General features: G+C 38.2%; 1 protein-coding gene across 5 annotated transcripts in view; it reads left to right on the top strand.

Moving 5' to 3' along the window:
• The window catches only part of Csmd1 (CUB and Sushi multiple domains 1), a 1,642,848-nt gene that overhangs the window by 198,041 nt on the left and 1,425,387 nt on the right, over positions 1-19,420 (top strand). For 2 of the 5 annotated variants that reach the window (XM_006508931.4, XM_006508930.4), the window contains exon 1: positions 535-19,420. This exon is cut by the window's right edge and continues 19,311 nt beyond it. The exons of 1 other annotated variant lie outside the window; for it this stretch is intronic. The gene's annotated coding sequence lies outside the window, so the exon portion shown is untranslated. Of the gene's footprint in view, positions 1-530 lie in introns of those variants that run through there. 2 more of the 5 variants (XM_006508932.4, XM_030243875.1) reach the window with 2 other exon arrangements.

Here is a 19,420-nt window from a genome sequence, read left to right as displayed (position 1 = left end):
TTCTTTTTTTTTAGACCAATTCTTGAGCCCAGAGCTTCCTATTTTACCACTGAGCTACATCTCCATTATCAGAAAAAAAAAGTTTGTTGTCATAGTAGTTTTAGCTTGTTAGTACCATTTAAACTCTGTGCCTTTAGGCTTCTCAGGGATATTTTAAAAGAAGCTCTATTATCTCATCTTAAAAGGACAGTTGTGAATGGCAAGCTGATTCATGGACATTATAGAATTAGAAACTGGTAAGGGAATATCCAAAAGAGACTAACTATGAAATGATAATATTTAAATTTTCAAAACTACTTCCAAAACATGTATAACTGGGTATAATATTATTTTGTAATAAAATTAAGGTTAGAATTAAGCTAGATTTCTGTAAATTGCTGTATTTGTGTTTTATCCTTCTTGCTAATAATCTTGCAACAAGTATATCTGCACCTCTGAAATCTTTTCTGGATACCTGGATGGTATGTATGAATAAATGTGAGGCTTTTATTATTATTATTATTATTATTATTATTATTATTATTATTATTATTATTTTGCAGAAGTAGTGGATGATAGAGTCACATCAGAGTCACTTGCCTTCAGAGAGTGGGGTTGTGGTGGTAGGAACCATCTAAGAAAGGCTAATGGCATACAAGCGACTTTTTGGAGATGGCCCATCATTTTACATGGCTGTGTAGGTAAACTGAATTACCTGGCCTTCAGAAATCTCATCTCAGGATTGATTCTTGTTACTGATATACCTTTCCTATCATTATTACATAGTTTAATTATTACTGAGCACTAGCCTACCTTATTGGGCAGATTTTCTACAGATCAACAGAGACGTGTGCCAAGGAGCAGCCTCAGCTTGGAGAGGTGTTCTGAGGAAGGGGTATTTTGGATTGACAAAAGAACAACTTGAGGTCAATCGTGGGTACAAGCTGGCAAATTTGTATTCTGCTTGAGACAGCTTTTCTGAATGTCTTCAAACAGGTCAGCTTTTAAAGACCAATGCCCAGTCTTTTATTTACATATTATTTCAATTGTCCACCACAGGTTCCCTTTTGATTATCCTACCAATCAGTATTTTTGACCTTAGCCCCTTGACTCCTAGGAAAAAGACAGCAAGCACATTTTTCTCAACACTGCAAATGAATTCAGAGATCTGCCTGCCTTCGTAAGGACAGACAATAAGCTAGCTGGGTGGGATCCAGCTCTGAGATCACTGCTCCCACCATGCCTAAATTGAAATTTGCTCTGTCCCAAGGCTGACCTTGAACTCAGGAATCTGCTGGCCTTTGTATCTTTCTGCCAAGCTGGTGCTCCGTGCAGCTGTGCCTTTTCTTTTAGGTCCTTGAAGCCCCTCACATAATTCATATTGCATCCTTATGTTTTATGTAGGTAAGAAGTTATATATTTTTGAGCACATGTTGTCAGAGTTCTTTCCCACAGCCTTAAGGGCTGTCCTGAAGGTCATTGCATGTACCATTTTGCTGAGACATACATTCACCTGCAGGACTTCTGCTGTTTCTAATTACCACAAAATCATTAACCTTGTCAGGAAAACCATCTTCCAAAGAAGAAACATAAAGTAACATATATACATTATTATACAAATAAGCCCCATGCCCACAGCAACCGTCAGCACCTGTTGAGGCCATCCTGCTGGCTCTGCTCCAGGGGTAAAAAAAATGTGTCATGTCACCTCTCCAGGCCACCTCTGTGGCAGAATTTTTTCTTTTGTAGTAATGTTATGTAGAAAAATTGATGATTTCATAATTCCTAACAATGATTCTATAGAATTCCTAAACTTATACAAGTAATTTTGAACCATCTATACTATGAAAGCTCCAATTAGAGTTATGTAAATTTTCATGTGTCTTGGGTGAATTGCACTAAAAAAGCAGGCTTGGAACAAATTTACTATCAGGGAAACATTCCTTTTAGGTTTGCTGTGAGACTACTATCTGGTAACTAAATGTTATAAATGATTTGTTCCCTGGTAAAACCATACTAACCTATGACATAAGAACTATGGTTTGAAACTTTTAATGAACTTACAGAGCAACTCACAAATAATAAATGTTTAGTTAGATATTAGCCTTAATGGGAACACATGTAAACATTTCAGTTGAAACTCCTTATTAATTTATATTTTGAATTAGTGTCTTAAACTTTCTATGAACTTACTAATGTAGAGATGCTTGGAAAACCATGTGATCCATTCTTCTGAGAAAGTATATGAATTAAGAATGACAATAAGGATAAGGCTTTTTCTTATATGCAGGTTTTTTAAAAATTTTTTATCAGAAATAATAAGGTAGAAGCATTTTCTTTCTCTGAGTAATGACTATCAGAGCTTTTTATTCAGAATAAGAACATTTTTCTGCGTAGGCAATTGCTAGTTAGAACTTGATAGTGAGAACTTTTGCTCCATCCAGCAAATGTATATATGCATATGTACATGTAGGTATGTGTATATAAGTATGTGTAGACACTGTTGGAGACAAAGAGACAGGTAGACAGGCCTGACCAAAATATGTATATATGTGTATAAATGTGTACGTGTCTGTGCATATTGCCCGTGTAAAAGATTTTTGTTCTGCATGTGTGTCATTCTTTTCTTTTTTCTCTGGCTCAGGAGGGGTTAACAAACTCTGAGCTTCTTGGGAGGGGGCTGTGAGAAAAGAAAAATCTCCAAGGTAATCTATTTCTTTACTTAACCCTCACCTGTTAAAAGGCAGGTGTTAATAAACAGAAGTCAGTGGTTTCTGACCACAGAATGGTAAAGAGTTAAGAAAAGTAAATATTACAGAAAGTAAGCAACTTTTGCCCTTGCAAACCAAGTTTTGCCCTCTTTAACTACTATCAAATCCATTGAACCCATTGCTGTCTTCCTGGGAGAACTGGTGCTGGTCAGGCTCCCTACACTGTGGAATGCAGCCATATGGGATTCTATCCACAGCTCTGCTGTGTGTTCCCAGAGCCCAGGGTTGTTTCAAATGACTAAAGATCCCAAATGTTTCAACAGGAATGCCGTGACAATAATCTGAGATAAATACAGACTATAAAGTATCAGAGGGTAGAATCACTCAAAAATTAAGACCATTATAATCAGAAGGAATTGCTTCTAGTTTTAAAAAGATTTGTGTAGACACATACTTATTGTGTGAGGATATGTGCATGAGAACAAAGGGGTTGACAGAGACAAGAGGCATCAGAGTCAGCCAGAGTTGGAGTTACAGGCTCTCAACCACCTAATATGGTATCTGAAAACTGAATCAGGTTCTCTGCAAGAATATTGCATGCTCTTGACCTCTTAGAGTCATCTCTCCAGCCCCACTGCTGATATTTCTTATGGAAGGATTTTAAGGTGAATTTACTTCACCTGTATTAGAACATTTCTGGAACTCCTTGGGAGCAGTGACCGTGGGACTTAGATCTCTCCTAGGCTTGTGTGGTTAAACCTTGGATATTAGCTACTTTTCCCACAGATATGACAGAAGGACTGACCAAAAGCAATTAAAGTAAAAATGGGTTTATTTTGGCCTCCAATGTGTGTGCACATTCATCATCGGAGGCAAGGCCTGGTGGCAAGAGCATGAAGCACCTGGTTATAATGTCTTTGTAGTCAGGAAGCAGAGAGAGAGGAATGCTAGTGTTCAGCTTACTCTCTCCCTTTTATTCAGTCTGGGATACTTGTCTATGAAACGATGCTGTCCACTGTTCATTCACTCTCTCTGGGAGAGCATCCTCACACATGTGCCCAGATGTGTTTTCTAGGTGACACTAAATCCAATCAAGTTGATACTGAATAGTGACCATCTCTGGCCAATTAATATTGACCATTCTCTGATTCTTCTTCTTTTGGGTTTTGCTACTTTTTGGTTTTTGAACATTGTAGCCACTTGTGCAGATCCTGCTTTTTGGACTCTGAGGTCCAAATGTTCCTTTTGAGAGGCCATCAGATCTCTGCAAATTATCCTGTGCACTAATATTTTTTCCATGGGTTTTGGGGGATACAGAGCTTCCCTCTGGCCTGTGGGGCTTAGCACTGTGGTCTGCACTATCACTGCACTGACTGATCAGCTATGTGTATACATACATGCACTAACACACAAGCACACTCACCACACACAAGCACATTCATGCACTTACACACAAATATACACACACAAACATACTCATGCACTCACAAACTCGCAAACACTTCATATGATTACACACAGAACCATGCACAAGCATACTCATACATATACCCACAAAGACATTCATACACTCATACTCACAAACACACTCCTACACTCATACTCACAAACAAACTCAGCCACACTCTCTCACATTCACACCTCACACACATTTAGACATTGTTTCTTTTCTTTCACTTCTCACAGAAATTCTACAACTGTCAACACTCTCAAAGTCACTTTTTCCTAGTGTGTTGCATGGAAATGTTTTCCTATATTGCTGTGTGTCATACTTATTCCTCTCATGGCTTGGCACTGACTTAATCTTTCTAACGTTCCTGTGCTCTACTCTCATAGTCTTGCTTTCCTATTTCATAGTCTCAAAATAAACAAAAGATTCTGTCCTCTTCTTTGCTTAGAATATTAGGAGAGTTGCAGTAATATTCCCTGAGATAGTTAAATCTGTAAATCTTATTTAATTCCTTAATTTTGCTGTTCTTTGTTATTTATGGAGGCCTCTCATAGACTTGGCCAATTTTAAGGGGTTAATCTGTTTATTTATATGTTATTAATTGAGATATATCTTTCTATATATGATTCTATATTGATTTTAGTAAAATACTTTACAAATGCTTAGAGTCAACATATATAAATAATTATTAAATCGTCTGGCTATCACTGACCACTGTACTTATCTTTTAACTTTTATTGATTCTTTATGAATTTCACATTATGAACCCCAGTTCCACTCATCTTCCAGTACCTTCATATCTAGTCTTCACCCATACAACCTTCCATCCAAAATCAAACACTCAAATCACCCAATCAATAAACAAACAACATCATCAACGAAAACAAACAAGGCATAGAAAACATCTCATCATAGAAATTGTAGCATGTCTGAAACATGGAACGTGTCCCACAGTATCCAATTCTGGCCATATACTTTTACTTGCAAATGTTCATTACAATGAATCATTGGTTTGATTCAAGTTCTTTGGCTTCTGTGACACTCTCAATATTGGGTCTTCATTGGGACTCCTCCCAATTATCCTGATGTTGCCCTGGGTCATGGAGATCCTGCAGCTTTGGAACAGGAGGACTGACCCTTTCACAAGTTTCAATAGATAACAGATGAAATACATTTCAGGGTGGACCAATTTAGAGGCCTATATCTGGGCATTGATGGTAGCTGAGCTAGGCAACCTACCAGGTCTTCTTTATGCACACCACCAAGATCACTCCAGTACTATTCCAGCTAGGTCACTCAATGCAACCATTTGTAGGATGCAGGATCAGCTCTTCTGCTCTCTGCTCTCTTGTACTTGGGCTAGCTCATCTGCTCCCATATCTCCAGAGTCGCCTTCACTGGGCTATCCAGTCAAGGTTGAGGCCTGTGAGGTACAGGGCCATCTCTCCTGCTCTCACTCCCTTGAGGCTGGCTCATCCTTGCCTTTACCATCAGGGCAAGCTCCACTGTACTGCTCAGGCTAGGTACAGAGCACACTCTCATCAATGTTACAGCCAATGAAGGTAGAGAGTTAATTCTCTTGTTTTCATGACCCCAGTGTCAGCTTCCCTGTAGGGGTTATGGGGGGAGGAAGAGGGCATGACCCTGAACCCATATCACCTCATGACAGACAAGTGACCAGCTTTTCTTTGTTCTTGCCCTTAGGGCCAGGATACCTGTGCACCCCCTTCACAAAATCCATCTCTACTGTTCTGACTAGGCTAGGAGCTAGGTACACTGACACCCTAGGAGCCCTAGGAGCTGGCTCACTGACTCCCTCTTGACCAGGGCCTGCTCATTCTGCATGGCATCTTATTTTGTCCGCAAAGAATACACTATATGCCTGCTTCTCAACCTGCAAATCTGGAATGTTAATGTTAGATAACATGGAATGGCTATGAGACTGGGATAGAATGCTATAAGATTACTGTATTTACATATTCCTATTTGTTTTCTAGTCATGATCTTAATAATTATTCTGCACACAAATGGTTTTGTTATTTTGTGTAGGTTATTGTTGAATAAAGTAGGCAGCATTATATTTTTATAGAGGTCGCAAGGTGGTAGGGTAACATTTAAGAAGTACACAATCCTTGAAGGTAATCTGCTTTTTGTGTTCACCTGTCAAACGTTTTTGCACTTGTTCTGGAATATGTTTATTAAAGACAAATTCTTCCTCGCTGAATGTGACATTCACATGCCAGGAATGGGTAGGCGATGCCTGGATCACAAAGCCAACTCTTCCTGTCACCCTCTTTAGCTTCCCAACACTTTAATCTTTAGAGCAGACCTCCAGGACTAGTTAAATTACTGTATGAGACCAGAAGAAGTAGCAGAGAGCCAGAATTCATATAGTTTTGTTTTATGTGAATCCTGTGTACTTCCTTTTGAAAAATCCCAGCTGAGTAGAAGATACCTGTAGAATGGAGACAGGAAGCTTTATGCACATTTCAGGCATGAGAATGTAAATATTTTGATGTGTAAATTGTTGCATATCATTCAATATTAATAAAATAATTTTAATGTGTTAGAGTTTTTTCTTATATTTTCATTGTGTCTTTGGTTTTCGTTTACTAGATTTCCCAGATATGTGTCTTGCCTGGTTTACAAATGACTAAAGATTTTGATACATATTTCTTTAATAGAAATCACCCTGATAGTGTATTGAATGATGCCCTTAGGTGACACTGTTTTCCATATTCTCTGGAAAATTGTGCATCATTCTCTTACAACATAATGGAGATTCATTTTTGGCATCTCAACATCTTCTCATAGAATGACTTCTCTGTTCCTCAAGCTCTAACCCCAGGCCTGCTGCTATTTCAAAAATTTCTGTCTTTTTCAATTTCTACCTGCTCCATCTCAGCTCAAATATGCTTGCTACTGATAGGAGAGCATGTTGATATTGAAGGTAGAATATCTGTTTTTCAAGATGCTTTGCTCTATCATATTTTCAATGTTATTTGATTTTCAATGTCTGGCCCTCAAACCCAAACTTTCCTACCAGGCAACCACTCATCTTCCAGGGCAAGAGATAGTCTCAAGCAATCAGACAAAGCTGAATATAGGAACTCCAGCCTTTAGGTCACAGTGCTTCCCTTCCCATTCTGTTGATCACATATAGTGTGTAGGTTTACTATTCTCCTTTGCTGTATGATGAAATGAAAAGAAAAATTCTATACCTTCCACAGCATTCTATGAGTGTTGATTGGGAAAGTGAATTAAATAGTCTATGATGTGAATTATTACTCTAATTATTTTGTACACCACCAGCAGCAGCAGCATCACTACCATCATCACATCATGTTCACTATCATCACTACCACCACCACCCCTTCATCAATCTTCATGTTCTTGGCCACTTCAGGAAGTCACTCAAGTCCGCAGAAACCTCTAGTGATTTCAACAGAATAAACCATGGGATTTGGAGAAAGAGGCTTATTGTTCTAGTGCCATTTGAACCAAATTCATAAGATCTTAAGCTGTCAGTTCTTATTGCTAAGCATTTATATCTCAATATTTTTATTTAAATATATAAAAATACTTATCACACCCCGTTAGTAATTTTGTAAAGGGATGTTAGTGATACATACTGTGTCTTACAAGATTCCTCACCAAAACATGTGTACTGTAGAATTTAACTACATCATCACCTGCTTTGAATCCTGTTAGAGAGGCCAAGGCTTCTTTCTGTGATCTTAGCCCTCTATCCCTTTATGGTTGTTCTAATTTGTGAGGCAAGGAGAATTGTTCTATGCTATTGCATTTAGGGTCATTGTTAGGAGCAGCAATGGCAATTTAGCACCGGGGCAGTGCCCAACTTTCACTTAATATTCAGGAAGCCTAGATTCACATTAAAACTTGGAGGAAAGATGGTCTGTATTTAAGGAGATAAATCCAATCTTCTAGAACCTTATGAACACAAAAGTCAACAGCTTTCTGTACAAAATAAAAATCTCCACAAGACTCAAATATACTTATGCCTCATCCAGCTTGATCTGCTAGCATGAAGGATGTGTGTGTATGTGTGTGTTGTATAAATTTGCTCAGTTTTAATTAAAATGAATAAAACACATAAATCAGATGCTTATGTGAGTTTTTCGCTTAATTCTTTAACAATTAATTATTGTGATTCTTTTCAGTATTTCTTATGTTTTCAATTCTTTAAAAGTGCAACTAAAAACTTATTTAGAGCAGAAGCCAGCCCAGCATAGCTCATTGGTAAAGTTGGCCACTTACAACACAGCACATTCATGATATATTTAGACATTTCTAGCTTGACACTAGGCATTGCTCACTCCAAGGAAAGAGCACTGTGGTTTCCCCAAATATTACCTATGACCTGGTGTTGTTTATTGATTGGGGTATTGTCAGCTGTTGGGGCTGTTAGCAAGATTATTGACATTAAACCTTGGGTTGGGTGGCAATTGACTCCTTTCTGCAACCTGCCCTGCCTGTAGAAAATTGCCTAACTTCAGTCAACAGCTGCTGCCTCTGGCCATTCATCTCTCTGTGTAGTGGATTTTACATGAACATGATCTAAAGAGATTTTCTAAAGCATCTGTTCAACATGTGGTTATTGGGAAGGTGATGTTTCGAGCAGTGAGTGCTTATAGTGAACTGAATTCATGCTTTCCACCTTCACAGTGTTTGCTACAGGGAAAGAGGCAGTCACCAAAAAATAAATGTGCACTAATTATTGTTAGGAACAAAAGTTAATACAGATACTGTGGAAAGCAGTATGGATTTTATTTCATTTCATTTTATTACTACTTTTGTATATCTCATAAGTCATGATTTGGGTGGATGGTAACTCCCGAGAAGATATAGAGGTTCTGCCAGTTCAAATCCATGGTGAATTAACCACTCAGGGGCTATGCTACTTCCAAGGTATGACTACATTCTTAGGAACTATTTCCCAGTTATTCATTCAACAAGCACACAGCGAGTAGATACTGCCTATGGTGAGGTATCAGGAGGTATATAGGTCATCTCCTTCTCAACTATCTGACAGGAGAATGCAATAATATCTGCTTCACCATGCCTGTTCTCTCTTCTCTGGCCATCACCTTATCCTTTCCTTTAAAAGTTCCTGGTGCTCCCTTTGCTAAGAGAGTTGAGTCTCCCTGCTTTGGAATAGCCTCCTATTAGTCCACTGAATTTCTTCATTCTTCAAGCCTTGTTTAACCCCTACCATTCACACATAGTTGGCCCTCATAATGAAGGGTGAGGCCAAGAGCTAAGAATCTATATGCCTGTTACTCCACGAATTTATTACCATCATCACAAGCACTTGTGTTACTAGGCAACCAGAGGGTGTCTGTGGAAATGCATTTGGTATCCAGGACCACTACCTAACTACTGAACAGTTTGACAAAATTATATTTGATTGCAAGATATTTGGATATGTGTGTTAACATGATACAAGTTAGGGTCATCAGAAGGGAAGGGAAATTTTGAGAAAATTCCTCCATGAGATCCAGCTGTAAGGCATTTCCTTAATTAGTGATCACTGGGGAAGGGCCCGTCTTATGTGTTACGGTGGGTGATACCATTTCTGGTCTAGTGGGCTTTATTGGAAAGCAAGCTGAGCAAGCTAGTAGAAGCAAGGCAGCAGCCCTCCCTGGCCTCTGCATCAGCTCCTGCCTCCCGATTTCTAGCTTGTTTGGAATTCCTGTCCTGACTTTCTCAAATGATGGATTATGATCTGGAAGTGTAAGTCAAATAAACTTTCTTTCTTCCCCAACTTGCTTTTTGGTCATGGTGTTTCATTGCAGTAATAGAAACCCTTAGACATCAACTTTTAAAAAAATGCCTTTAGAAAGATGCACTTTTACATATTTCAAAATATTGATGGCAAGACTGAAAATGTGTTACAAAACTCGGCATTAATTCAAATGTGCAAAGCACTTAACTCTAAAATAGAACATAAAATATTTCTAGAATTAGATTCATTCAGCTTGATTTATTAAAGTACCTTTTGCATCTAATGGAAAATATCACTTTATGCCTGGGAAGATTAGTAAGCTATTTGTATAAAAGTTTATTACTATACTCTCTTAATTGGTGTCTGGACCAAGTAACCATCCAAGTTTTATGCTCCCAAGAGAACTCTAAATGTGGTGAAGTTCACATCCAATTATCTTTTCATTGATCCATAGTCTCTATCTGTCAGGGACTCTCCCTGTCATCCCCAATACACCTAGAAGTCCTTTTGTCTATCACAATCCCATCCAGAAGGATCTGAATTAACAGTTGTTCCTGTTTTTCTTACAGCAGTATGGTTACTTTGACATATGATTTTTGCTAGTTTATCCAGTTGACTGGTGTCCTTTGTGGTTTGGGGTACTGACGAAATCAATATTGTCATACATACATTAGTTAACTGTTAAAATCCTCACATTCTTATATCCTGTCTCTCTTCCTTCACCAGTATTATAATTGAACAAAGTAAACATCCAAGTAGTAAGTACCTTCTGAGCTTAAGCAAACTGATTCAATTGAATTATGCTTTGAAAGACAATACAGTAAATTTCATTAAATTATTATCAACAGCCTCCTCATCTCATGGTAGGTTGTTGTGTGCCTTCAGCTTTGTTGCAAACTTCAATTAGAAATAACATCACTTAGAAAAGGATTTGCAAGTCCTAACTGTCTATCATTTTGACTCTGGATGCTAACCTTGGAAATCGATAATTATGGCAGTAATAATATATGTGGGATAGGAATGCACTTTCAAACTGGAATAAGGCATACTTGAATGGGTAGAGGAAAGTGAATGGTCAGATAGCCGCATCATTGGGCTTTCATCGAGGTGCTTGAGTATCCTTGCAGACTGGAGACTGGGTGGGAAAATTCATAAAGCAGCTCTAGGACAGCGTGTCCCCATTCCTGGAAGTGCATCTGCTTTGGAGATTGTGGCCACGAATTACATGTGAGGCAATAAGTTACTGACTGAGATAAAAGTCAGATACCTGCAAGATCTTTTGTTAATAAGATTCAGAACGTGAAGCCGGAGCAGGGTCTCTTTTCTGGCAAAGGAAGCAAACTGGCTAATATAGAAGAGTAAGACACAGCTTGCCTCTGAAGCTTATCCCAGGTCTGGGTGAGGCAGTCTCCAAAGGCTGTTGCCACAAGGCAGCTCCTGAAGGCTGTGGCCAGAAAACTACAAGAAACATCACATACTGCACATGCTATTCAGGTTCCTGTTGCTACCAACTGCAGAGTACACATATACAGTTTCATAACCTGTTTACTGGTTTTCAAAGAAAATCCTCATTTATCATGCTCATTTCTAGGATACTCCAGCCTTTACTACTTACTGTTTTCTGATGTGGACAGGTAAGGGAGTACATCTGATGCTACAGTTTAGAGTTGTGTTCTGTCTATTCTACGTTTTCTAATCAAGAAAGGAATTTTCGGCAATTCTGAACTGTGGTTGCTGGAAATGGTGCTTACCATGACCAAGGTTTTGATCCCTTCTTTATCAAAATCCCTTTAAATGGTACAATCCCATGAAGAAAGAAGTATTCACACATTTTGAGAGCAGTTGCATGGGTGACCTACACCAAGATACATTTAAAATCTCCCCAGTAATAATATTCACCTAAAATTGGGGGATATCCAAGAAAAATGTTTCCAAGACAAGTTGAGGATTTGGGGGGTTGAAAGGTACTAAAGCAGCATCTAATGATGCGTTCAGAGTTGGCATCTTCCCTGGTACCCTTTGTAGTGAGCTTCACAGCCTGGACATTGGCTTGAGAAGACCAGAAAGGAAAACAGAAGGCTCAGAGAAATGCTTACATTCTCTTGCTTCCAATTTAAACTCTGACCTCGCGTGCTTATGAAGATAGACTAAAGACACCAGATTTACCTAAATTCAGCATAGAAAAAAATTATTCTTTGCAATATCTTAGAAGATGGTAGTTTAAATTGGTATTTTTAGAGAGTGGCTTGGCTGGATTCCAGTTTGGGCAGAACATTTAATTTGAAAATTTCTGTTCCCTAGACTGTTCATTGTCTTTCAACTCAATACATTTAAGAACACAGAAGATAACGTGAAATTATCTTCAATTTGTTTGAATCAAACTTGGTAAAATTAAAAAGAGCAATATGTCAGGAAATTATTAATCTTATGAGTCTTCCTTTCTGCCTCAGGACTGGTTTCTAAATTTGCATGGTTTAATGTATATTTTCAATGGAGTAGTCTTGTACCCCCTTACCATCATAAAGAATTAATTTTCCTAATCTATGAATAGTGTCACGAACTTGCTAAGTTCCATTCTCTGCCTATGAGAGAGACATCAGCACTCACATGACTACAACAGCAGATGCCTCATGGAAAAAGCAAGAATAATGTGAACTCTCATATAAAGTTTATTACTCATGAGGAGATGGGGGTGGAGAGATGATTCTTAGCAGCATAACTCATCATCAGCAAGCAGCTGCTGCTTATAAAATTTAAATTAAAAAGTAGACGTTGATTTTCTATGGGTGTCTGGTATTTTGACATGTCATAAGCACTGTGAAGAATATTACCATTTGTTCAAACTTAATATTTTTTTAAGTGCTTAAGGTTATTTAGTGATGGCTTCATTTTGCACTTTAGTTTGTTTTTGTGGGGAAGATACTTAAGCAGAGATTAAGCAATAATCATTTAATAAAATTAATGGCAATCTTTCAGCTAAGACAGAGGTTTTTTATGGGTTTCTTTTTTTTTTTTTTCAATGCATGGACTCCTGAAAGTGCTCTTAGGTATATTAAATGATTTCCATTCAATTAATAATTCTGGAAGTGAGAATCTGCTTTAAACACAAATCATTATTCACATTTCAAGGACCATTGAATCCCTTAAACATAGTTAGGGAAAAACAGAATGCCAGATGTAGTGAGATCCGTTATTCAGAAAATAAACAGCTGGTGAGAGAATGCATTATCTCGGTTTTCAATACCTCATCTCTGGAACGTGGTCAGCATATTCTGGAAAGCCACCAATAAATCATGGGGTGACAGTGAGGCCTGATCATCTCCTGACTTTAAATCATCTGCCCTTCTGTGTGGCTGACCTATATTTTGCTCTTCATGCAGACTGAATTAACTGTCTGGAAGGATTCTAGACAGAAAAGGAAATCTTGGTGTGATGATAAGGGCTGGGGGGAGCCTGGAGAGAAGCATAATCATTTTATGTCTACAAAGCACATGGAAGTCAGTCAAAACTGTTTTTCTATGGCCTGTAAGCTTCTACAAGAATCCGAGGGCTGGATTTAGCATTGCCCTAACCCTTCAGCTGATGCATAATGTTTGACTTGTTTGTCCCATTGACTCCTTTGGCAGTTAAATCTGAGTCTTTCCCTCCAATAACCTTCAAATAGGTGTCACCACAACTTCCTCACAGCCCTCACCTTTCGCAAACAGCACCGGATATTGAGAAACAGAGATGTCTAGACATACAAAGTGAGCATCTTGCCTGCCTCACCGCAACAGTGAAAAGGCAAAGCAAATGCTACCAAAGTCACACAGGCCAGAGAATGATGTTTTATGCCTGTTAGTAAAGTGGTGTAAGTGAGATATGAGTTTTCATATTTTCTCAAGGAACTTAGAAGAGACTCGGGGTTCAGGAATGCTCCACTCAGGAGAAGGAAGTGCCATATCCAACTCTGGGGGTAAATCTGTGCTAAAAATAATGACTTTAGTGACTGAGACCTTGAGCTTGAGAAGGGTGGAGGCTCAAGTCTGTGCTTTGCACATGACAGTGCTGCCACTCATCCACATGGCCCCGATTTTCTCTTCATGTTGGAAATGTAGGTCAATCGCATTTTGTATTCTTCTTTGTCTTAGATATGTATACACTTGTTAATCAAGATAGCTATAATTTAAATCACAGCAAGTTAAATAATGAAGACTCAAGTAAAGAAAATATTTGACAAAACATAAAAATCTACTCAATATTACAGAACTCAGGTAAAAGGGTCATATTCAGCTAAGTTATATAAACAAAAATAAGTCATTTACTTCTGTTTTTTTCTAAATCAGAATTATCCCTAAATCAGTCTTATTTCTTTACAGTCTGAAAGAAGAAAGGCAGAGGTTCTACAGACTATATATCTAAATAGCAGTGTCTTACTCTCTTATGGTGACAAAACCTTTTGGGGTTTTTTCCTTGCTAACTTGAATTATTGTGTCAGGGAATCAAGTTCTGAGAATTTTTATATTTGATTCTGTTATTTGCTGAGCCTGTTTACTCTTGCTTACTTGTGTATGATGTCAGGGCTGTCTACTTTGTACTGGATAGCCAATTAGGAGACTCATCCTTTACAGAGGCCAGCTCTCCTCCTGTTAGAATTTCTTAATTGCCTGTAGCCTTAGGGGTGGGCCTTGCAAAAATTTATCTCTTCATTGTTAGAATACTGGTAGTATTGCAGTTGTTTGGGTCGTTTTAGGAAGACATATTGCTGAATTTTTCATGGTTGAAGCATTCCTGTCATTTCTAGAAGATACAATACCAAAGCAGACTTCCTGGTTCTGTGGCTCTTAAACTCTTTCTACCCTTTCTTCCCTGATGTTCCCTGAGCCTTCAGTATGTTATAAAGGTATCAGTTGAACCTAAATGGGGCCCACTATTTCTGTGTATTGGCCAGTTATGGTTTTCTGATGTTCTGCATCTAAAGAAAAGTTAGGCAGAGGGCTTTCATTGTGGAGGGTGTGAGGAAAGTCAATACAGGAAAGGAAGAAAAGAGGGACAAGTTACCCTAGGGACATTTTCTACATCTTCAAGTAATCATTATCTTGTAATTACTTAAATTATATAAAAATGAATACAAATGATGCGTGTACATCATGCCACTTGAGCTAACAATGCTCTCCACCAAAGCCACAATCTATCCAACAAAAACCCTGTAAAAGGAATGAGAAACCTCCCTTTGAGTGGTTGATCAGGGTAGTCTAAATGATTCCCAAAACAACGTACACTGTTGCTATTGCCCTTGGTTACTATCCAGAGGTTGAAGTTACATCCATATTGCTGAAGATGCAATACACTTTGGACATAGAACCTGGAAGATTTGAGGAGGGTATTACCTGAAAGTCTGCTTCCTTAGATCTAGCTTTCAGAGTATCTGAAGGAGCTACGCAAGCTGCCAAAGGAGGGGAACTAGACAAAGTCATTTCCAGCTGTGATGCCTGTGAAACACAATCTGCAATAGTGGCCTCTATATATTTGGGGTAACCAACATTTGTCTAATTGGACAGAAGGTCTCCTTTACAGGAATCTGGTATTATAATCCTAGCTAGTTATCTGAGATCATGGACCTTGAAGAAGACCCTTATATCAACTTATATATTTCCTTAACCAATATCACTAACTTCATATTATCTACTTATCCTTATATACACAGATAAGTATGCCCCCCCATCAAGGAAACTAACTCTTCTTTCCAAATTTTACCCTGTTTTTACTGTATAAGGTATCTGTTAATTTGTTTACAATATTAGGCCAATGTATTAAAAAAATCACATGATCAATAGTTAATACTCAGGCCTCCAGTTTGTTATTATAGAATACAAAATTATTAGAGCATCAGTTCTTTAACTGAAATGCCTAGCACTTTTAATAATATTGGGTTGTAAAATTCAGAATTGTATTGGTTTGAATTGGGAATGTGGCAACAAACTCATCCTAATTAACATGGGAGCCTTCAAACTCTAACCCAGCACTTCCCCATTAAAGCCTCAATTCACATACAAACTACACATATCATTTTAATACATTAAGCTGAAATTTGTTACTGATTCCTAAATTGTACTTATCGGTGGTGTGTGTGTGTGTGTGTGTGTGTGTGTGTGTGTGTGTGTGCATGTGTGTTTCTGTATTTGTGAAAGTGAGAGGATACCTTCCAGGAGTCAGTTTCCACTTTTTTTTTTTTTTAGTAGAAAATTATATAACCCATGAAACCAACTCACTGGCTCATGGAATTTATTTTAATAGCGTATTTCAATGTCATATATCCTAATTAAATTCTAACATGAAATGATTAGAACAGTGACTGAGATTTCTGCATTGAACTCTGCACTAATATGTCAAAACCCTGTGTGCATTTTCCACTGACCACACATCTCTGTGTAGAAGAGCTCCAGGCAGGGGCTTTGTAGGCACTATGGCCCTGAGCTTGGGAACACTAGCAATATCTCAGCTTCTCATTATGGTAATTCCTTTATTAAGGGCATGAGTCACTCTCCCACATTAATAGACTCAATGGACTGGCAAACCCATTAACACAGAGAAACTTTTGCAGTGTCTGTGCTTAACACCTAGAGGCAGCAGCTACATATGAGTATAGTGAAGTATTATGCACATTTAATACATTCCCAAGCTAAAGAGTGACTAAGAACCTGCGTTCCCAAGCACCCAACAACCCAGGATAGGCATCTATAGCAAGTCAATGATAGGACACTTCACTATCTCTTTGGCCTGAGTATGTATGGATGAACTACTATCATGGTGTCACAGTTAAGTATTCTTAGATCATTCTATCCTTCCAAGGACAGCAGGTTTGACTTTATTCCTGAAAGTTAGTTTATCAAGTACATTGCCTGATTTGAATCATTCTCATTATAAACAACTGAATCATTTCATAAAAAGTGGAAAAAATTGAAAACAAACATAATTGCCAACATATAAAGTGATATTTGATATGGTTCCTATCAACTTTACTTTTATTTTCTTATATGCACAGTTGTTCCAGAAATAGAATGTGAGAATTGATCATCAGCAATGTAGTGACAGAAGTGATTTCAAAGATGATTGCCTATAAAGCTCAGTTTTTGAGGATACCCTTTATGTCTCTGGAGCCTTTGAGCATTGAGACAGACCATAAACTGAACATAGAACCATTGTCCAACTGGAAGCCATATCCCAGTATGATGGCATTTCGTCTTAAAAGGCCTTCCAGGAGCATGTTCTCAGGTCTTTCTCTGTGATGGTGAATAGTGTGAAATTGTAGGATCAGGACTCCCTTAGGAGATAAATGGCATACCAAATTCAGTTAATCGAGGCAGGAAGACCCTTCCCATAACGAGGATAGCACGTTTCCATGGAATGCATCTTGCACTCACTAAAAATCAGAAGCTGCATTGAACACCATATCTCTTTATGCTTCCTGGCTGTGGACCCAATGTGACAAGCTGCTTCCAGTTCCTGCCACAAAAAAACCCCCACAAAAAACAAAAACAACAAAAAAAGGAAAGTAACCATCACTTCCCCTCCATGATGAACAATATCCTCACACCCAAATGTGGAATGAAACATGTCCTTCCTTAAGTTGTTTTTGTCTGGTTATTTTTGCACAGGATAAGAAAGTAACCATTCATTAGGTAAACACTCGACCAACTGAGCTACATCACTGGCTTATAGTCAATGTTAAATAAAAGTCAAAACTAGAATATACAGAAAATAGGGTTAAAGTTTATTTTTGTTTGTTTGTTTGGATTCACCTTTTTGTCCTTGTTGATATATTCTGTTAAAGACTTGAAGTGATCCATTTGCTTACACGGTTGCATCACAGGGGATTCGCCCAGGGACCATGACCTGCTGGTGTGTATATATATTTACAAAAACCAAATCACCCATTCACTGGGACATAATGTAGCAATCGCAAGTAAAGAAAGACCTTGGGTTTGTTTAGGTGTGATACCTCAATTCCCAAAGTTAAAATGGGTCTTAAATGTTTTTGTGACAGAAGGATTTATTCAGACTGCTATATTCTTCATTTGATGTAACAAAGTGCTATTATCTAAATATTTATAAATAAAGTACCTGTATCTAGATTTAAAAAAAGAAAGAAAAAAATCAAAAACAAAACAACAACAACAAAAAAAAAACAAAAAATAAATAAAGGAAAGTAACCATTCACCCTCCTTCTGAGTTCACTATGGAACTGACAGAAAGGATTATGGTCATTGGAAAGAATAGTGTCCTGTGTCCAGGACAAGCCAGTTTCCACTTGGAATGTAATGAAAATGGTAGCAGATGATAAGTACACATTAGGAACAGCTTTGTGGTTTGCTGAATGAGTTCCAGACAAGGCTGCTCTGTGAGCCATTCAGATAGAACCACTGATGTATTCAGATAAACCTCAGCCATGACTATAGCCTTGTTGACTTGACCACTAGTTGTTTACTTGCTTTATAAAGGATGTGCAGGCTGATAGGACTAACTGTAGGTGATAATAACTTCCTCATCAAGGGCAGAGCTCACCTACAACAGTGGGTGTCCAGTGATGGCCAATGCTGGCTATAGGGACCAATACTTCTGGACTGAAGTTCACATAAGGTTGATGGAAACTTGGACCCACCAGGACTGCTCAAGTGATGCAGAGCTGACTCCTTATCCAGTTTCCTGAACTCATTCCTTTATGGACATTCTGCTTCAACTGCATCTCAGTAACTGTCCTGGAGGACATGCCTAGTATGTTCTTTACAGATCATCACAATCTGTAATGGGAACTTTTGCTCCTTAGTGAGGCTTCTTTGTTCCTAAGTTTCTCTAGGTTTCTTTGTCCAACACAGGCTGTAGGAGCATCTTCTTAGTGCCTTGGCGTCTCCTATGGCCTTCTGGCCATCTTATGCTCTAGAAAGGTTCTGAACCATCTAATTATCCTAGGATTAAGATTTCTAGTTAATGAGTCTAGAAAAACCGTAACCACACCAGAGGAGCAAAATATATATACTAATAAAACAACCACTGTACAGATGATTTGAAAATGCAGTTTTGATATCTGCTTTTGAGTCTCCTACTTACAAGGTTGAAGAAGTAATCTCATGGGAGCCACGTACCTCAGGTACCTGGAGAAAGAAATACACATGTAACCCAAAACAAGGATTTCTCATTGGCAATATCAGCACATATTTCCTGCATCAGATCTGACAGAAATCCTTCACCTGAGACCTAACAGATGTATTTCTGGAGGGAAAGTTGACTACATCAGGAATATTTGTTTAGTAAATTTCACAATAAGCTTCTTATGGATTTTACTGGGAGAAAAAAAAAGGTGAGGTTTTTTTTCTTTGTGTTTTGTTTTGTTTTGTTTTGTTTTGTTTTGTTTTGTTTCCAGAGTAACTGAAGAGAGGTAATGGTAGAAACATCCTTCCCATGGGCCAAGCATCCATCCTGAACAGTGATAACACCTATGACTACACAAACATTCCTTTAAGGAATTCTGTGTGGATTTCACTGTTGAAAACAGCC

The sequence above is a fragment of the Mus musculus genome, chromosome 8 (genome assembly GCF_000001635.26).
Source record: "Mus musculus strain C57BL/6J chromosome 8, GRCm38.p6 C57BL/6J".
In the NCBI taxonomy this organism is placed as follows: Eukaryota; Metazoa; Chordata; class Mammalia; order Rodentia; family Muridae; genus Mus; species Mus musculus.
The sequence above is the reverse complement of the archived record's forward strand: the minus strand, read 5'-3'. Positions and strand labels throughout refer to the sequence as shown.